At 42.9% G+C, this 19,858-nt stretch overlaps 1 protein-coding gene across 1 annotated transcript in view; it reads left to right on the top strand.

The window, feature by feature from the left end:
- The first annotated feature begins 256 nt into the window (after positions 1-256).
- The window catches only part of ralgps2 (Ral GEF with PH domain and SH3 binding motif 2), a 72,991-nt gene continuing 53,389 nt past the window's right edge, over positions 257-19,858 (top strand). Inside the window, exon 1 of the mRNA XM_073477220.1 lies at positions 257-336. The gene's annotated coding sequence lies outside the window, so the exon portion shown is untranslated. The remainder of the gene's footprint in view (positions 337-19,858) is intronic.

Raw genomic sequence — 19,858 nt, 5'->3', positions numbered from 1 at the left:
CTACTCCCATCTGTCGGCATTTTAAACAGACACTGTGTTAAATCACCTGTAACTAGATAAAGTAAGACACTGAGCAAAAAGGTGTCCGTATAAAAGCAGCCGGTGTGTTGAGGATGATGGGCGGACTGGTCCGCTCGCACGCTGGAAGCTCCGCCCGCCCGCCGTGCGTCTCCTCAGCCCTCATTCAAAACAGAACACAGCTGTTGCGAGGCGCATCGTCGTGACCCGAGCGTTAGCCCAAAAAAACTGTTAGCTGTCCGCCGCCGTCTTCCGCCGGCCTCTGATGTGCCCACTGGAATATCAGCACAAGAAAGAAGAAGAAAACGGCGCACTTCGGTGAGTCTGAGGCAAAGTTTGTTATCATTCGGGGACATCAAGTAGAAAATCCCTCCCCGGCCGTCGAGGTAGCTAGCTAAACGTAACGTTAAGCCCCGAGAACGGTTTGGGGATGTGTTCATTTTTACACGCAGGATGCTCCGTTATCAAAGTACACCGGCGTCCATCGAGATGAGGAGACGGGGGGGAGATGCGAGAGGGGACGATATAGCTGAAGGCAGAGACATGTCCTGGTTTATCTAATGCAGACTATGTGTAGCTGGCTGCAGAGGTTTTGTTTGAGCCATCATTTTATTTTTCTACTCCACCCACGTGAAGACACGTCCGTCCCGCCACACACCGAGGAGCAGCGCGGAGGAGTTCGATATAACGCCGATAATAAATCATGCGCTCCCTCACCGAGCTCAGTTAGCTCGCGTATCAAGCTAGCTTAGAGAACTGCAACATGCTAATGTGGAAAACCTCTGAGGAGAGTCGGTGAGTTAGCAATTTGTGATTCAGCCCGGGCAGTTTACTTTTGTTTACTTTAGTCGCTACACAGCTCGCCTCTGTGCGGGACGACGGGGGACTTTATATCGAGCCGTTTGTGCTGTTAGCCCGGGAGAGCTTATTTACAGCCCCACTGCAGGCGCTCGGCTCTGGATAGCTCATTGGCGGCGAACCCCCTGCACAGTTACCCTCCGGGGAGTGATTTGGGTGTGGCGTGGGTTCACCCACGAACAATACTGTGCACAGCCACGGCGTATCTTGTCTCAGGCAAGGCTTATCTTGGCTGTAGAATACGCACAAATTACAAGACGTCAGGGTATTTTGACTCTTGAAAAAAGGGTGATCAAGACTCTCGACCTCGATGCCCCAGATTTTAAATATACAGTATGAGGGGAAACTTTCAGAGCACGAGCTGGAGAGGTTCCTCCCCAAGTTCAGCTGCTGGCTGTTTGTCAGACAAGTCACTTCGATCTCATCAACAACTCTGAGGATCGGCAAGCTCATCTACATGCGTCTGATAACTGCCTACCTCCATCACTGTAATTTAATTTGTTAATCAATAACATCATTTAAAAATGAGTGATAGCCTTCGTCCAATTAAGTATCTGTTCTTGTAACTCTATGCCGGACAATGAAAGCATACACAGAGCTAATATTTATCAATACTTAGGCTGGATCTCAGCTGTTGTATCACAGCTGAGATAAAGGTATGTTGACCTTTTCATGTGAAATGAATCTGTGACAATGGTGGTCTGATAACAGTGGTGTCCTATCACGATCTGCATTGCTAAAACTTTTGAGAGCCGTCTAGTTGGGGTTTGACAAAATATCAATCTGGTTATATATTCTATTGCTTCCTTTTGCAATATGGTTATTGATTTACTGGCACCAAATATCCTTATTTTTATTAGAACGTGCAGGGGCCGCTGGTCCAAACGGATTCCCCCGGCAGTCTGACATACCAGAGTTCATGACTCCATTTGATTTCAACTTCTGTAAAATTTTACTTATGCAGATTAAGGAGAATATAGTGAGCTGTAGTTTTTTTCCCTTCCTCTTAACATTTTAACCTCAGAACTGTTCTGCTTTCTGGCAGTTTGACCTTTTGCCAGTTTATTACGGGGTTTTTTTTTTGGTTTCCATTGGAATGATCACATGCATAGATATGGACAAGTTGCAGTCAGTACGTGTGATAAAGAGGCTAAAACTGCACTTTATATAAATTGTTTCATTTGATTCTGATTCTGTAAAACTGACACGAAAATGCACTGAATAAATACAATTCCTGTACTTTGCTTTTTAGGGGTATTTTGTATTCCTCCCCTAGGCAGATATTGTCTCTGTATCTCTTATCACAGAATCTGTCATTATCATGGTCTACGTATTGTTGACCATATCGTATCACGAGTTACTCTGTGATTCCCACTCCTTTATATAAACAGTACAACAAATTAGAAGGTTTTCCTTTTAAGTGTGCGTCTCACAAACCCTCAATACTGGAAGAAAATAAACAAAAAAACTGCTTAACAAACATAACGCTGGGCATCGGTTTTTGATTGAAAAATGTGATTAGGGCCGTGAAAAATAACAGCCCAGTATTGGTATATTCATATTATTAAGACGATAAATGGAGCTGAATGTAAAGCCAAACGCTTTTGTTGATTTAACAACAACAGCATTTTATAAACTGTCAAACTTGTTTGCCGTTTTCCACCTTGAAAGTTGGTTTCCATTCACTACATCTTAGCCTTTCTTGCCTTTATTGACGTCATTGTTGCCTTAATTTATGAGGTCAAACGTACCCACAGATAAATACATGAACTACAGGCACGCACACTTGACTGGGCAGCCTCTATTATCTGTCAAGCAGAATTAGTTTTAAGCTGAATTCATGCCTTTTTTCTTAAACAAAGCCTCCCTCTGCTCAGACCTCCTATCTAACACACCCTTTGTCAGTGTCCTGTGTGACGTCGCCGCTCACCCCACATTTTAAAGGGCTCTAAGGAATGTTCCATATCGATATTTAGTGTGGCTGTGTGGAGCCGCTGTTCTCAACACTTAACATATGACCCAGAGGTCGCTGGTTCAGACTCATGACTGGCATGCCTTTACAGTGCTCTGGTGTCGTGTTATGCTGCAGTAAAGACTGAACCAATCTCATTTGGCTTCAGCAGCATTCTCTAACAGTAAAATAGATGCAGAATCTATGTAGTCATTAGATAGTGTAAGTGATTGCAATCGCACCAACTCTGAAGGCATTGTTTGATTGAGTGATTAGATAAAACGGTTAAAGTTGAGTCCAGAAGGGGAGATGAGATCTAATTATTTCTGAATGCAGGAGGCCCTTAGTCCTCTGTATCTCAAAGAAAGAATCCCTTTTGGCTTTCACATCTCTTGATTCAGGCTAAACTCAGAGGAGTGCTGCAGACAGTGAAAGTTTGACCTGTGGGACAGCGGTCAGTGGGTGTAAAGGGTTCATCTGAAACGTTTACCCAAGTAGTCTTAGCACTGAGGCTTAGGTCTTAATCCAATACAGTATGGTTGATTCAGTATTCTATTCAGCGTGGCGATTTGCACTGTCGGTGCCGTCCCATCTGTACTCCTATTTACAAATGCTGCATTGAATTATCATTGTGTGTTTTCGGATTTATCCCCTCCTTCCGCTCTCTTCCTGGGAGCATCACGTTGCATGTCTGTTGCTTGCCAACAGAAACAGTGTGAGTGCCGGGAGGTTATCCTGAAGCACACTTGGTTGGAGTGCTCTTCTCGTTTTCAGTTACATCACTTTCTTTTTTGTATAAGACAAACAGACTTATCTGTAGCAAAATGATTTATTGTAATCAAACAGTGAAACATGTGGTCATGTTGCAGTCAGAGGAAAAAAATTAATCGGAGTATAGACCTTCAGAATGCAACTCCACTCTTCTGTTTCTGAATCAGTAGACGTGCTTGGATAAGACTCCCCTCAGCACCATTTGAGCACCAGCTCCCTTTTAGAAACCGTCCCTCGGTAACTATACATACCACCTCCACCTTCTGGCTAATCCCAGAGATGCCTCGTGTACGTGGGCCCATCTGTTCAGCGCTGTGGTGTAACTGCTCTGTCCAAGGCCTGCAAATGTGATTAGTTAGAGATTACATCTGTGTGTGTGAAATGAAACTCCCCTCTCCGAATCAGAGCCGTGTGTTTACAAGAGAAAGGGATAAAACACTGAAGCGCTTTTGCGTCATCAAGTTCAATCCCTGGGCTTTCTCAGGTTCTGTTTCTCTTCTCTGCGTTACGTCATGTTCACTGCACAGTTTGTGTGAAATGGTCCTCGATGCAGCTCTGTAGCTTACTATTTGACTTCCTCTCCCGATTGAATAAGCAGTCATCTTGTGGCCTCTTTCTGGGTGCTATACATATTCTAGAGGCGTTTTGGTCCGCATCAAGCCTTTCCTGTGTGTATGTGACCTCCAACCAGCGCTGTTGCTCAGTTGCCAGGGTAACTTTATGCGTGCGTCTGGCACATCCATTCAGCGCAGATGGAACTGCAAAGTCACATGTCGTCACACTCTTCCTCTGATGTCTTCCCAGCCTTGGCTCTCGCCACCAGTACAAATACAAAGCTAGTTATCTGTGCTCATTTTCTGCTCTGGGTCTTCATGTGGATGTCCAACTTCTCTGTTACTATTTGAAGTAATACAAACGCTCTCTGTGCCCGACACGTTGTTTTGGAACACTGATAATAACATTGTGTACGATTATGTTTGATAAAGACTTTTTATACATGAGGTGTTTCTAATGTTGCTGGCAGCTGTGTGAAGTGGGTGTTGTAGATGTGAGCTTGGCTAGCACCTGACTGGCTGCATGACTGTGTGAGAAGACGATAAAAGACAAGCATAATGCCTCTCCGAGCTTTCACTTCACAAATTCAGAGGCAGGCACTACGTTTCGCTGCGTAGGTTGAGCAATGTACTGTTTTTTTTTTTGTACACAGAACAAATTTTGAGGAAGTTGTGCAAAACTGCCTCTTCTTATTGTTTTGGGTGTATTTGTCATGTCGTTCCTGCTGTGTTGTAATCACAGCTCTTGTTTAGGAGAAGTAGAAGCCAACTAGAGCAACGGGACACAGATAATGTTGAAGACTACACTCGTGACTGATGGATGAATCTCTCTTACACAGACAGACAAACACGCACCCTTCTAAACGCACGCCACAATAGGCTGACTGGCGACAGGAGGCCTGGAGCTTTGAGAGCATTTCTGCCTGAATTCAACCACTGATGATGGGAGTGACTCACACATGAAGGGCTATGAGAGTGGACTGCTGCTCAGCTCTAATCCCTAGCTTCTCCTTTGTGTTACTTTGGTTTCTTTTTCTCGTTGCTTTCATGTTGTGAGTGGGATCTGATGCTATTTTAGTCCAGTCTTGTCTGCTAAGTTTTCTTCAGCCTGATTATTAGGCAGTATCCCTCACAATACATTGACATATACTACATTTACCAGCCTACAAACCCCAGCTTCTTGCTTCGTGCTCCTGTCTCTTCCCATATTCTGGGGTCTTTTTGAAATAAGTGTTTTTGCTGTTTGAGATCACTGGTGCCTAAAACGATACCAACAAGCCACACTTCTCAAATACATTTATATGATTTTTATTAACACAAGGCGTACATGAATCTTTACCGTATAGTGCATCTTATTCTGGAAGAATCTGACCAATGAATAGGCAAACAAAACTTTAGGGACATGACAGTTTTAAGGTTTGATACCAAGCCCTGCTTGCTCACAAACCTCTCAGCTCACCCAGCTGACGGGTGTTAGCCGGGGGTTGGTGTGTCAGGTTGTAGGTGTTTAGGGTCATGAGGTTTGGGGTCAAAGGTGAGTTCAGGGACAGGGCTGTAGTAAAAGCCACTAGTCTTTAAGGCATGCAGAATGTCAGCTATGAGGATCTCTCCCGCTCCACCTGACACTTTAAAGCTGGTGTGTCGTGGTAATTTTTACTCCGGAATATCCCCAACCAGAAACCAAAGTTTCATGTGAGAATCAAATGTGTCGTACGAAGCATGGCAGCGATGATCTGCTCAAAGGGATATGGCAAGATTGGATATTTATATGGTTTTATATGATTTGCAAATGTGGTTACATTTTAGTAACGTTACCATGAGCATTAAAGTTATTAGCTTGGATTTTAAGTATGGAGGTTGATGTAAACTCTCAAGTGGACTTCATATAAGGAAGGAAAGAATTTTCTTGTTTTCCTGCGTGGATATAGACTGGTCAACAAAATATGAGGAACAGCTCCTTTTTTATGTAGGGCTGTTATGTTAGGCTTCATTAATTCTATCTAGGTATCCCAAATAAGTAAGTAACAACTGCACCAGACGCATCCATCACACCACAACCCGTAAACTCCTTCCTCTGTGGGGATGGACTTGAGAATTGGAACTTTTGAGAGAATGGGCATTATCAGGGCCGTCAGTGAGAGCCAGTGGCTCTAGTTGGTGCACTGGACAGCCCATGTCAGAGCATCTTGTTGTTGAGAGAAATCAATCTGATTGGCTGTTCAGGTAAGTGGATCAGTGCACAAATTGGTAAACTGAAAAAGAAAGGGAAAACTCTCTGAGCATGTCGCTGTAGTATCCATGATTTCACCCATTCAGTGCGGTTTCTCCTTATGTTTCTCCTCTGCCATAGCAGAGCCATTTTTGATTAGATGCAGCTATAATAGAGTGCTGCTTAATCATAATAACGGTTTGTATATCTGCAGAGAGGTATTTCCTTTCACGCAGGCACAGAAAGTACAAGCTTGTTGGCCGCCAGCTGTAGTCTTTGTGGTGTGTTCATGTGCAGCTTTTTCGATGCAGCTAGTTCTTTGATGTCGATGGCGTGTAAGGCCCTAAAACATGCCTAAGCTGTAAGTTATACAATTGCTGTGTGTGTGTGTGTGTGTGTGTGTTCAGGTGTTTTAAGTAAAATGGGTGTCAGGACTCTTGTGGTGTTTTACTGTACTAGTACAGAATGAGGACCAGCCCATAATCCCCCCAACTGGCCCAGCTGGACATAAACAGAGAGATGCCGCACCCTTCCACTTCCCCTGCATATTGTCCTGATCCACCAGTCTGTATCAATGCTGGAGAAAAGCTTTGTGGTCTTACAGCACAGCCTCATCTATCTGTCTAAACCCCGAGTGTTTTGGCTTGGAAGTTATACTGAGAGCCGAGCCTTGGCTGTATCATGGAAACTTGTGAACTTGGTCCTGAACCCTGCCAAAGACAATAGATCAGATACAGACAAACATAATTCCAACTCTCTTTCATCCTCGCTCCTTTTGCTTTTTCTTCCGTTGCACTCTTTCCACCAACACACAGGCCCGTCTCAGATACTCTGTGGGCTTTTTCGTCTTTAGAACGCAGTGTATACACACGAAGCCTCTTCCTCCGCACCTGTTCTGCTCTTATATCTCCTATTTTACCATCCAGCACCCCTTGTACAAGAATAAATAGTGATGATTCATGTCTGAAGCCGATGTGTTTTTTCTCCATCTCAAAGAGTCCATTTAGAATTGAGTGACTGTGACAACCAGTTTCTTGTCACCTTTGTCAGATTTCCCGCAGATCAGGTGCTGACATGCACACGGAGACATGTGGTCACATGCCTACAGTTACACACTTTACATCACCAACTGTCAAACTGGCTGTTGATCCATTTCATTCACACCCTACTTGAATTCAACGTGAATGTCATGTGACATTGCATAACAGTACAGTGAAACTCAAATAAGTGCTTCTTCTAGACAGGCGGTTACAGATGTAGTACAGACGGCACTGTACAATAGAAAAGTAGCAGCAAATGTTACATAAATCTTTCAAGTACATTTTTGAGAGAAAAAATAAAAATTAGTGTGTATTTCCTTTTAATTATTCCTGTGAGTAACCTCTGCGGACTGCTTGCAGAGTGGCTGCTGCAAGTAGAGCTTGACCGATACGTTGGTTGGCTGGTATTATCGAACGGAATTGGCCCATCCCAGATATTGCCGTGTTTGTTATCTGATATATGTATGTATAAGAATTACAACTGATATATCTATATTGGATTTTCTTTACTCCCTAATATCGGTATCAGTCTCAGCCAGGGTCTAGTTGCAACACGTCGCTTCCACTTCCATCTGTGAGAGCAGAGCGTAAGTGGTACGTGCCAGGGATTTGTGCTCTACAAGTGTAAAAATAGGGCAGTCTTTTTCACATGAGGTGTACACAGTAGGGATAGACCGATGATGGGGCCGATATTCAGCATTTTTCCAATTATTGCTATCTGTGTCGGACAGGAGGTAAAATAAACTAAAAGGAAATAGGAAATACTCAGGTTAATTCCCTCAAAACGTTACTTAAGAACAGTACTTGAGTAAATTGTACTTAGGTTCATTCCATCACTGTTTGTTCTCAATTTTGATACAAAGATTTTCATTTTTACTGCAAATGTATATCGGTTCCAAATATCGGTTATCAGTCTCTTTGCTGTCTAATAATTGGTATTTGCCAGGAAAATCCACATCGGTCGACCTCTAGTACACAGCCCTTTTTATACAGAAATGGATCATTTAGTGTCAATAATCTTGTTAATTTAAATTACTGGTATAAAGGAAACGACTATAGCTGACTTTGGGGTCTTGATCACCCTGTTGGCATTTATTTAGCAGCTGGTGGTTGCCTACTAACTTTTTCTAGCTTAATGTAGTCTGAAGACGTTAATTTACTCATATTACACAAACTCCGTGGCTGGGCAGCTGGGTCTAAAATTGAAGACACAATCCCAAAAAAACAAAGCTCACCATCATGTTTTGACCTACCACTCACACACCCCTACGCGATACGTCCTTTCTGCAAACGGTACGCATATGTTGCGTAGCTACAGTGTAAGAGAGTGGAAACTGACGAGTGCCTAGAAAGACTTGATGGACAGGCCACAGTTTGACTCTTTGTACGTGAGAGGATAACCTGAAAGTTTATGTCCTTTTGTGTCACACAGTCAGAATCTGATAAAGAGGGTAGAGTTGGGAGGATTTTGGAAGAGGAGAGGGAGGGGGACATTGCCGCTGGAAACAATGTCTCCTATTTTTAGTCAATAGATGAATGTTTAGTAGCACATGCATCCTGTCTGTACATGTCGTCTGAGGGGAGAACAGAGGCTCGCACCAGTGGTGTCTCTAACTCACTCTGGCACATATTGTAATTTGTGTGTGTGTGTGTGTGTGCACAGAGTAGCCCCTGGCCATGCTGCTCTGTGGAACAGGGAGGGTCAGAAAAGGGGGTGTGAGGGGCTCATTCAGGGAGAGAGAGGGGATGAGGGGGAGGGGAGCAGTGTTGAAGAGATACAGCTGTTTCTCCCGTCTCAGCTGTTGCTCCTCTTCCATTCGATGCAGGCTCGGTTTCCTTCTCTCCCTCTCCCTCGAACACACACACAAGCTGGAAGAAGCACACAGTGTAACATTGTTCTGCCTTATGTATGAAAGATGAAAGAATCAATCCTTCATAGCTGCTATCAGATGGGAATAGGGAGGACTCGCCATGTTAGTAAGAGAGGCAGCCATGGCCAGATAAGGCAAAAATCTGTCTCTCATGACATTTTGTTGTTTAACTTTGGCTCTTCATTTCTTTCTTGCTGCTTTTTCTGCTTCTCGGTTCCTTTCTCTGCAATTTTGATAGTTGTATTTCCCTCAGCAACCTTTTCTGTCTTTTCTCCTCCTGTATGTCTTGTGTTTTCTCTTGACCTCAGTGTGTGTGGGTGTCATGTTTTGTTCTCCAACGTGACCTCTGACCTAGTGAACTCTCAGAGCAAACAACTGTGTGCATGGATGGGTGTAGTTCATGTCCCTCTTTGAGCAGCTTCAGGTGACAAATTGGATGTAGTTTAGGTTCTCATTGTTAGGTCTCTCTGGATAATTAATTAGAGCTGCCAATAATGATAGTTTTGATTGCAGAGGAAAAATGTTGATTGTTTTCTCAGTCAATTGATTAGTTGTTGTTCTGTAAAATGTCAGAAAATGGTGAAAAATGTCAGTGTTTCCCTATGCTCAAGATGGCGTCCTCAAATGTCTTGTTTTATGCACACCAAATTTGTTCAGTTTACTGTCACAGAGGATTAAAGAAACCATAAGATGTTCACATTTAAGAAGCTGGAATCTGAATATTTTGACTTTTTTTCCTTCAAAGATTACTCAAAACAAGACTAGTTGGTGATTAGTGTAATAGCTGACAACTATCGATTAATCGTTAGAGCTCTAAAATGCGTTATTGACTCATTGTACTTATCGTGCATATGGGCTTATTGATATGTACATGACCTCAATATTGCCCATTGTGTTTACATGCATTTTTTTCACAGAGCCCAAGAGATCATTTTATTGATTTTGTTTTTTGGGGGGATATTTTAATATTTTTTCACATTGTCTGAATTTTCTGTAGAACCAGTTCTTTGTTCAAAGTTTAGTGCTCTTTGAATGGGTGTACATGCATTATTATGCTCTTATTTTATCGTTATATCAGCGTTTTAAAATTGTCTTAATATGTCATTAATAAAGTTTACTGCAATTATTTCTGGCAGTATATATTGTCCAACAAAAGTAGTTAACAGGAGGCCTACTCATTGTACCATGGTGAATACAAGTGTTGGAAGTCGACTCACTTGTTCTTCCTCTCATCCCTCTCTTACACAATCCTTCCTCTCGGCAGTGCTCCCTTTGTGTTTTAGGTTGTAATTGGTGGTTTTATCAGGCCCTGGAGACAGGGCAATGCCATGTTAGGGGAAGTCATGCGTGCACTGAGTGTGTGTATGTGAGCATGTGCTAAGCTGTATGGGAGGCCTGTTATCTCCGTCTTGCTCAGTTAAGCAGGTTCAAAGTTACTTGAGTTTTGGATCAAAACTAATCTCACAGCTAAAAAGTAATCGCAAGTTAAACAGAGCAGTATCAGCAACACAGGGTTATATTCCCCCCTGTCTGGCTGCGCTGACTTCATGGTTTCGGCGTTGGCTTGTGCACTTCTCTTCTGGGTCAAGTATCTGAGCAGAGTAGGCCAACCTAAAAGAGGACAGTAAAACTTGTTTGAGGAGGATGAGCTCATTGTTATGGAGACGATATATTCTACTATCTGGGTAATAGATGACTTGATGGATTGTGCTTTTAAACGCGGACAGAGAACAGCAAGATGAGAAGAAGTGCTCCTTTCCCTTTTTCCACTAGAGCTGCTCCCTGACTTTCTCTAATCTTTTTCTACCTCATAAAACTACCTCTTAAAATGTATCTCAGTCCAAGTTTGGTTGCAGGGTTGGCATGACCAGTGAGCAAGCAATCCTCCCACAAGATGACTGCAACATGTGTACGACTAGGAGCGATTGTTTGAGAAACCTTTTTGCTGATAGGAGTAGGCTTGTTCGCCTGGGGTTTTGTCATTTAGTCTCTCTACCTTAGCCAGTTTCCGTTGCCTGGATCTACAGAGTTTGTCCTTTCTAAAAAGAATGTATTGTTGTACCAGGACTGTGGGTGTTTGTGTGTGTTTGCTCTCACATAATTGTATGGTTTGTCAGGTTGCAGCATGCCATGTCTCTTAAGTCTGTGTTTCACTCCAAAGCCTGAGGGCCCACCTGAAATCTAGTCCTGGGAAATAGTTTGTGTCTGTCTTTGTGGAACCATCAATGTGAAGGTGAAAGAACCATATTTTGAGTGGCAGACAGAGATGGAGAGGGAGATGGAGATATGGATGCTTTGCTCAATCACAAAAATGTGTTCATGATGGTTAGACCCGAGTGTCGCCACTGGATCACTGCTCAGTGGGTCGCCAAATATACTTGGGCGGCAGTTAATATACCTGTGCGGCCCACCTTAGTAAAGTATATGTGCGGGGAAACGGTGGATTCTGAGAGAACTAATGCTGTAAATTGTACTAGGAAGCCTTTTGCCTGGTGCATTATTCAAAATATTAACGTACATTAAGAATTTAATTCGAGTTTTGTAGATTGTGGTTAAAAAATGTAATGTTATGATTGTATTATCTAATTATTAAAAATGCTGCAGGGAAATAATAAGAAAGTAATGTTGTGGGATGTGGGCCTTTGTGTTTCAACGAAGGAAAAAAAAGAAATACAAATAAACTTTCCCATTTTAAACATCTGTGGCCACGTGAATATAGACTCTGTGTTTACAAGTTACACTTGAATGCACCATAAAGTCCCTGTTAAAAAAATAGTGCATTCTTTGTTACGATGTAAATTGACCAGCTTGTTTTGGTGGGCATTTTGGGAAACTTCTTAAAGACCTGGCAACAACGTCAGCTGTGTTGGAAGTTTGATTTGTCCAAACTGCTCGACCAGTTCACTGAATAAAACTAACAGGGAAACCCACAAAAATTTCCACCACAACTGTAGACCAACTAACCACCCACACAAAGCCACTTCCACTAACTATCCCCCAAGGTTTTATATGGTTACCAAAATAAAAGCCCCACATTTCAGTGTATTCATTGAAAGATTTGTACTGTAAAAAGCAGATACAGGAAGTGTTGTTCTTGCATTAACAACATGCCAACATCACTTGTTCTCTGTGGTTTCAGCACTTCCTTGTTAACTTTTGCACAGTTTCGTGTTGTTGTATTTAACTAAACCTTCTTGGCTGTTGGGATAAACAACAGGCCATCTCAGTCTACACATGCTGCGTTAGAGTTAGATAGGCAGGAAATCTGTGTGCTAATCTGCTGTGACCATAACGTCAGATTACATGTTTACACTGCTGACTCAAAGCAGTTTGTACAGAAAATAGACTTGCACATGACAACAGTTGTCAGGTGTTATCATCCTGTATTTTGATAATCAGTTTGGGGCTGGACTGAAACATTCTGCATTACTACTTTTAAAGAATGTTAGCTGGAGGTTGTCACAATGTTATAATATTTGACATATTAAGTACTAAATTCTTCTAATCCTTCAGTCTGCACCTTTTTATGATGTTAGCAGTGGTTGTTTGTCTTAGCAATATTCTGATGCATTTACCACTGGCCCTGCACTTGCCAGTTTGTAGCAATTTAAATGACATTTGTTCATTGAATATTGTTGTGTAGAACGAGATACTCACGTTTAGATATGGATATATCTAACAGCCTATCACTTAGCAAAAATAAACGCAACCGCAGCCAGGGACCGAGCCGGCTAACTTCCAGTTTAGCACCCCGCTAACCAGAATGAAGATAAAATTATTTAATCGGGCAGCTCTTGTAGACTTTCCAAAATCTGTCAGGTCAAAGCAAACTTACATATGAGTTATATATTTCAACCTGAGAAATGAGGAAGCTTAAAGTATTTGTACTGCTGGTGGAAAAATGGTCCTTCATGAGCCAATCAGCTTTCACCTTTTAGTATAAATGTTGAAAGTGTGATTTGATGAAAGATAACACTAACACATTAAAGTTGCAAGCTTGTCACCATTTCTTTATTTGGGGATAACAATACACAAAAAGATTAATAACCCAATAGAATATTGTTTTTGAACTAATACAGTGAAATAAATACTCTGTTTCCCATCACCAGCAAATGGAGCAGGCAGTGCAACCGTCCAACACATGTTCCTGTGTTGGGTTCAAATGTGTATTAAATGTGTTCCCACACAACATGTCCATAACTTAGTTGTGCTCAACCTCTGAAGCTTGAAACAAAGTTAGCTAGCAAGCTATGCTGAAAAGTTAAACTACAAAAATGCAAATAAGAACGGCGCAATTGAAAGAAACTCACTACCAGCTGTCCACAAAAAAGAAACACCACCACCACCACTGTAAGCAAGCGTCTTGAGTTCCTCTAACTGAGCTGGTTTAAAAGACGTAACTGTAACGTATTGACCAGCAACAACTTCTTTTTACATTCTTGCACATGACCCAGAGCTTCCTTATGGCAACTGTGTTGTTTGTGCTCTCTGGTGAGGGGTGTTGGCTCTGCTTATAAATCACAATGTTTCAGTGATAGTGGGCTGAGTTGTTGATGACTGTTAGCCATCGGCGATGGACAATGGTGCTGTATATAAGCCCAATTCTAACAGGTCACTTGATTTGTGTAACTGAGTCTCAGTGTTTTGAATGTGCTGGTTCAGTTCTGATTGGATAAACATGGCATCACTTATCTTTTGCACCCTTGGACCAGCATTACATTGATGGATCAGTATACAGTTATGCTACTGGCCCACTGTGCAGGAGTTTCAGCTCTGCACACATTTATCTTAGCACACATGCATTCACTCACTTACACAGAATATCTTGTCTAGTCCCTCAAATCTATATATCCGACATGTCACTTTTAGCCTGAATCTGTGTTTGGTCGGCCTCCATGAGGAGGTTTTACTGCTGTGGGTTTGTCTTGTGCCAATCCTTAGAGACTCATAGAGGAAGACATAGAGATCATATCAGTTTCCTCTAAACATTACTGCTCTGACTGACTGCTCTGTTGCCTTGTATTGTTAGCCTGCCCTTTCCTTGTTAATAGTCCGTGCAGGGAATGACCGCAGACATCAGTGCCGCTGCCAGCTCCCCACTTCCTCTGCTTCCTCTCTCTCCCACCCCTTTCTCTTTCTTTCCCCCCACTCATCTGTCACCACGCTCAGGACGCCTAGACTTCAGCAGCAGGGTTGAACTAAGGCCGGGTCGCCTGCCCACTTCCCATTCGGGCCACTAATCAGGCTGAAGCCAGCACACACACAGACATAGACTCACAAACTGTAGGCCATTGCTCTGCCCACACGTGACCGCCTGCTGCTCTGGGGCCCTGCCACATGCCACTACACACAAGCTTGGCACTGATGGATAACCAGTTATCAAGACCAGTTTCCCCTTGTATTGGCTCTTGGTAGTAGTTTTTCTGTATTTATTCAATTTGATTGCTGTAAGCCGGGGATGGGCAATTGAAACTAGATGTTATCTAGGTCTGTAAGAGTTGTATATACCAAGTGTTTGTGTTATTGGTGGATGTGCAAGGAGAAGGGACAAGAGCAGGGACAAACCTGAGCTGCCTGCCTGTAAAACTTGGGCTCTAATTATCAAGCGGGAGAGCTGTGGGGATCGAGGGAGAAGGGGAGAAAGAAAGAAAGAAAGGGAGGGAGAGAGGCAAGTGTATCTAAAAAAAGCCTAATCACACCCCACGGTGCAAGCTGTTGCTTCAACACCGAATTTAGAACTAGTGGAATTTCACAAACAGGGTAGATGGATTCAACTAAACCAGGTTGAGGTGTTTGTATATGCTGTGAAGGATGTGACTACTTATATGCATCATGTCTTCTGTATATTGTTGTCAGCTGATCAGAACAGGAATTCGCTTACTGCAGTTTGCCACAGTTTTCTTCCAGCAAACAGACCACGCAAATTGCAGTTATTTGCGTTAACACATTATAAAGCTTTCATTATATATCACGACTAATTACTAAGGCGTGGCAGTGTTCACAAACAAGCTGTTGACAAGCTCGTATGGATGAAATGTAGCAGTTGGTTTTGCTAATTAGGAAACACCTTGAACAGAGAACCAACATAGTTGTTGTTGTTGTTGGCGGACTTGACAGGTGATCACAGACATTGCATTTCATGTTATCACATTCATTCTTTCACATTTTGATAGTTGTTTTTAGTTGCTTCCAAAATACAAGTGAGGTGTATTAAGCTTATTCTTGACACTTAACTATGTCGTAGTTCTACGTCGTAAGACTTCTGATGCAGAAAGGTTAACAACCTTTTTTTTTTTCCCCAATTGATTGACAGGACTGATAATTTCATGACCAAACGGGGCAGGTCCAACCAAATATCGCTGATCAGACCGCAGTTACACTGCTTACAGGAACCTTTCCCAAACGAAATCGAGGGATGAACAACGTGTCATCAATCGTAACCTACATTTCTGGAGGAATTTCTTCATCAGAAGTCATACGAGGAAGATATGTTGGGTTTTAGTGCATTTGTCCATGTATCCCCAAAGCAAGATTTGGTGATGTAATGACCCTTGCTTCTTTTTTACGTTCTTTAGCCAAGGAAGGAAAAAGAAACAGAGGAAGGCATTTTCAAACCGTATAACCATATACATCCTTCTATATATAAGTTTCAGCAGTGAAGGAAATTTACTGTAATTCGAAAAGAATTACATGCATATATGCTTGTCATGAATTTACATGTGTTTTCAAGCAGAAATTGAAAATTCACATGGGATATTCAGTAGTTGTACCAGAATATGTTATTTATAAGATAAAAGACAGATTCAGTACCACTGCTGGTTTACAGTACTGGCCCATTTCAATTCTAACTCATCTATTGATGATGAGCAAAGAGGAAAAGAAACGATGCAAATAGACTTTAAGGTTCAAAGTTAGATAATCATCGTGCTTTATAAGATCCACTGTGCCCTTGGGTACTTGAGAACTCACCCTTGGGTTTTTTTCTTCTAGTTCATGCTTATTTCCAGTCACAGACAAGCCTAAATATTCATGAACGGATGGTTCATTATGTTAGAGGGCATAGCACAGTTGGTCTCTCACTGTGTTCATTACCTATTCATTTTCTATAAAAGCTTCCACTGTGAAATGATATGACACCATTAAAAAAAATCTTCTTTTGTATCATGCAGCTATGAAAAATCTGATGGGCACAATCTTCTTGTCTGGAAGGATGAGTGTATTTGGGACATTGAGGGCACTTCCTGTCGTGTGTTTTCTCATTCGCATAGAAACGAGGGCACCAGACTGTGTTGCGAGTTGTGTAGGCAAACCATAGGAATCCTCAGAAATATAAACCAGTTCTGGTTCTCAGAATTGAAAGGATTAACCACTATGGAAGGATAGTCAGAGAGCCCAGGGCGAAAAACTTTGATCACATGGCCTGTATGTACAGATGCAACTGTTTGTACACGTAGTTGTGTCTTGTTTGTTTTTCCTGCTGCGTTTCCTACATTTGTTCTGATGGAAACATTCTCTCTTGTGGTCTGAACTACCATGGAGCTGCCTCTGTCCACTTATTGAACATCGGGAGGATCTGAACATCAGCGGCATGTTAAGTGATGCTGCGAAGGGGCTGTTTGCTGTCATTCCCTCGACAGCAACACACACACACACACACATGCATAGACACGCCCACCATTGTCCCTCTGCAGGCAGTGCCACCAACCTCTGCTTGAACAGCCAACCTGCTGAGTGAAAGCAATGCACATCGAACCGCTGTGACATGCAGCGACATGCTGTGCTACTGTGTGTACGTGCATGTTATTAGAGAGTGTGCGTGATCAATCCGGCCCCTCTTAGCTCCAGATCAATAGTGTTCTCCCCGGGAGGCTTGACTACAGCCCAGGGAAAGCGAGAACCTCGATCCGTTCTTCAATGCCTTGGCATTACTGTAACACCTCCGGCTAGCTCGGTGGTGATTAAAGATGCAACCAAAGTGCATGCAAGGCTCTTCTTCTTGGCTAATCCTGCTTGAAAATGTTATAAAAAGACGATGGTTGAGGGGGTCGAGTCCAAACTTGCTCACAGGTTTAGCCCAGGACAGTGTCTGCCTTTTTATATGACAATGAGGCCTCCAACAATATGAAAGATAATTTGCCTGAAAGGTAACAGCTTTGACTTTGAAGGCATACAGCTCCCAACAGCGTGAATGCCCTGATTGTGTGTGTACTGCTGTGTGTATTAAAGAGAAGAAGAGGAGGGCACAGCTTAATGGGCTGCCACATCCCTCACTGCTCAGCTCAACACACTGACCTACTTTGGCTCCCTGACTTTGGTGCATCTGCGGCATGCTTTTCAAATGCATCAAGCCCAGTCGCTGCTAGGCTCAACAGAGAGCACGTGTCTGTACAGTGCATGCATTATACAGACGGTGACAGAGAGGAGGCCGTGTAAGTTTTATCATGCAGCACACTGGGGATTGTGCAGTGAAAAGGCCAGGACTCTTGTACTCTGTTCATAATGATGAAGTCTGCGAGTCTTGCTGTGAGTGTAAGGTAGGACATTAGTGGTGGCCTCACACACAGTGGGAGCAGATTGAGAAGTGAGACTCGCAGGGCTGTCAAGTGTCAAAGACACTGGCAGAGTTGTCAAAGCTGTTGAAGGCACACAGCAGCGCTCTGTTAATGCTGAACGTTGCACAAACCTCATGTCTGATCCGTTATTCAGTCTCACCTCTTGTGACCTTCACACTTACGCTTTAGTTCTGTAAAGAGGCGCATAAACTTAGTCTCTCTCTCACACACTGAACACGCACTAATCCTTTGTTTATGTGGTCGTTTGCGCCTTGTGTCGGAACAGAGACTGAGCAGTGAGTAAGCATGTATACACACACATAAGTAAACGAGATTAAGGCTTTGAGAAGTCTGTTGCACTGTGTCCTTGAATGCCAGGTTCTTACAGTGTTTCCACTGTCGGGCCATCTGTGAAGCACTGCCACAGTTTTGTTGTGGCTGCCACAAAATAATATACAATGAAAATGTATATGTATAAATCTTACATCATGCTGTTGCTGATGTTGTTTCAAGACAGTGCTCATGGGAAAGTTTGATAAGCATTTTTACCACCCATAAAGTCAGGTTAACTGCCATTTGGACAAAATCAGTAATCCAAAAAATATTTCCCATGCTCCTTAGTATGGTGTTTGGATGTATGGTGTTCAGCCGGTCTCCCCTGTTGAAACATTTTTGTGAGGTATTGTTACAGGGTTTAATTAGGACTGCAACTAATGATTATTTTATAATCGAATAATCTGTTGATTTTCTTTAATCAGTAGACACCCAACGATTAGTCAAATGATCAGACTTTTAGTTTAAAGAGCGATCCTTCTGCCATAAAATGAGGTTGATGTGAGGAGGAAAGGGACAGCAGATAAGCAGCCTGAGGAGGACATGCAGGATGAAGGTGGTGGAGACCTGTTTTCAGGGCCACTGGAGACTGGAATGTAAAGGGTCAGTGCAGGATGTGGAATGCGTCGTCACATGCACAAATACCCCGGCATGTGCATGATGACACGTGAAAACACTTTGCATTGTGTCCTTCAGTAACGAGGCCTGTTAGGCTGCTGGCGCCTTTTGTGTTTGAACTGCAGCATGTACGCAAATGTCAAAAAGCAGTCTGGTAACGCGGCTAGAGGGAGGAGGGGGAGGCGGGTGATTCACAGAGGCGTGATTCGACAGCACCTGCCGCTCAGCGCAGTGAGTCACATAGAGCTTAATGGACGACACATCCTCCGCTACAAGCTCCAACATGAATCTTTCCTCTTTCTGTCACTCTTCCTCTCTTATTCTCAACATCCTCCTCTAATCCATCTCATGCCCTCCTGAAGTCTTAACCTAGTGATGCTCAAATTTATCACTACCCTCCACAGGGCGTGTGAACATTCCCTAGACTTGGACCTCAGCAAGCGAAACATAACGACTCAACCATGTGGAATTATGTCACCAAATCACATTCAGCTCGGCTCACTGTTGGACCTGCATGAATGTTGCCGAGACCAGATAAAGGAATGGGTGGGGGGCTTTTACATTTAGTGAGGATTGGACAGGAAGGCCAGTGACTCAGAAGGAGGGGGTGTTGTCTCTCTCTGTGTTTTGTTGAAGTAGCATAGCTGAAGGCGTGGGTGTCGTAAGGAGCTGTAATATAATGAGATGTAAACCAGTCCAGGACGGTGGAGATCATGACTGATGGGGAAGCTTAGACAGAGAGCAAACGACATGACTGACAGCAGATGAGCACAATTGCCAGCGGGTGTTTACAGTGACAGATGAACACTTTGTTTTGTGACAGTGACACAAACTAGACGTGGGCTCCTCAGTTGGAGATGTTATTTCTATATTCCTAGCACGAAAATCTGCTTTCATAAAACTTACCTGGAGTGGAGCTCTGGGAGGCTGTTACCCTGCTCAGATGTGATCTTTGAAGGAATGTATAGGATTGTGTCAGCAAAGGTTTAAAGTTTACTTTGGATAGTGGAAATCTTAATCCACTGTTTGTTCTGCTCATGAGCTTTGTACGTCTATCCAGCATGATAACAACCTGGAGGGGAT

This window comes from Pagrus major, chromosome 11 (genome assembly GCF_040436345.1).
Source record: "Pagrus major chromosome 11, Pma_NU_1.0".
Classification (NCBI taxonomy): Eukaryota; Metazoa; Chordata; class Actinopteri; order Spariformes; family Sparidae; genus Pagrus; species Pagrus major.
This window is presented reverse-complemented; position numbering and strand designations above follow the sequence as displayed.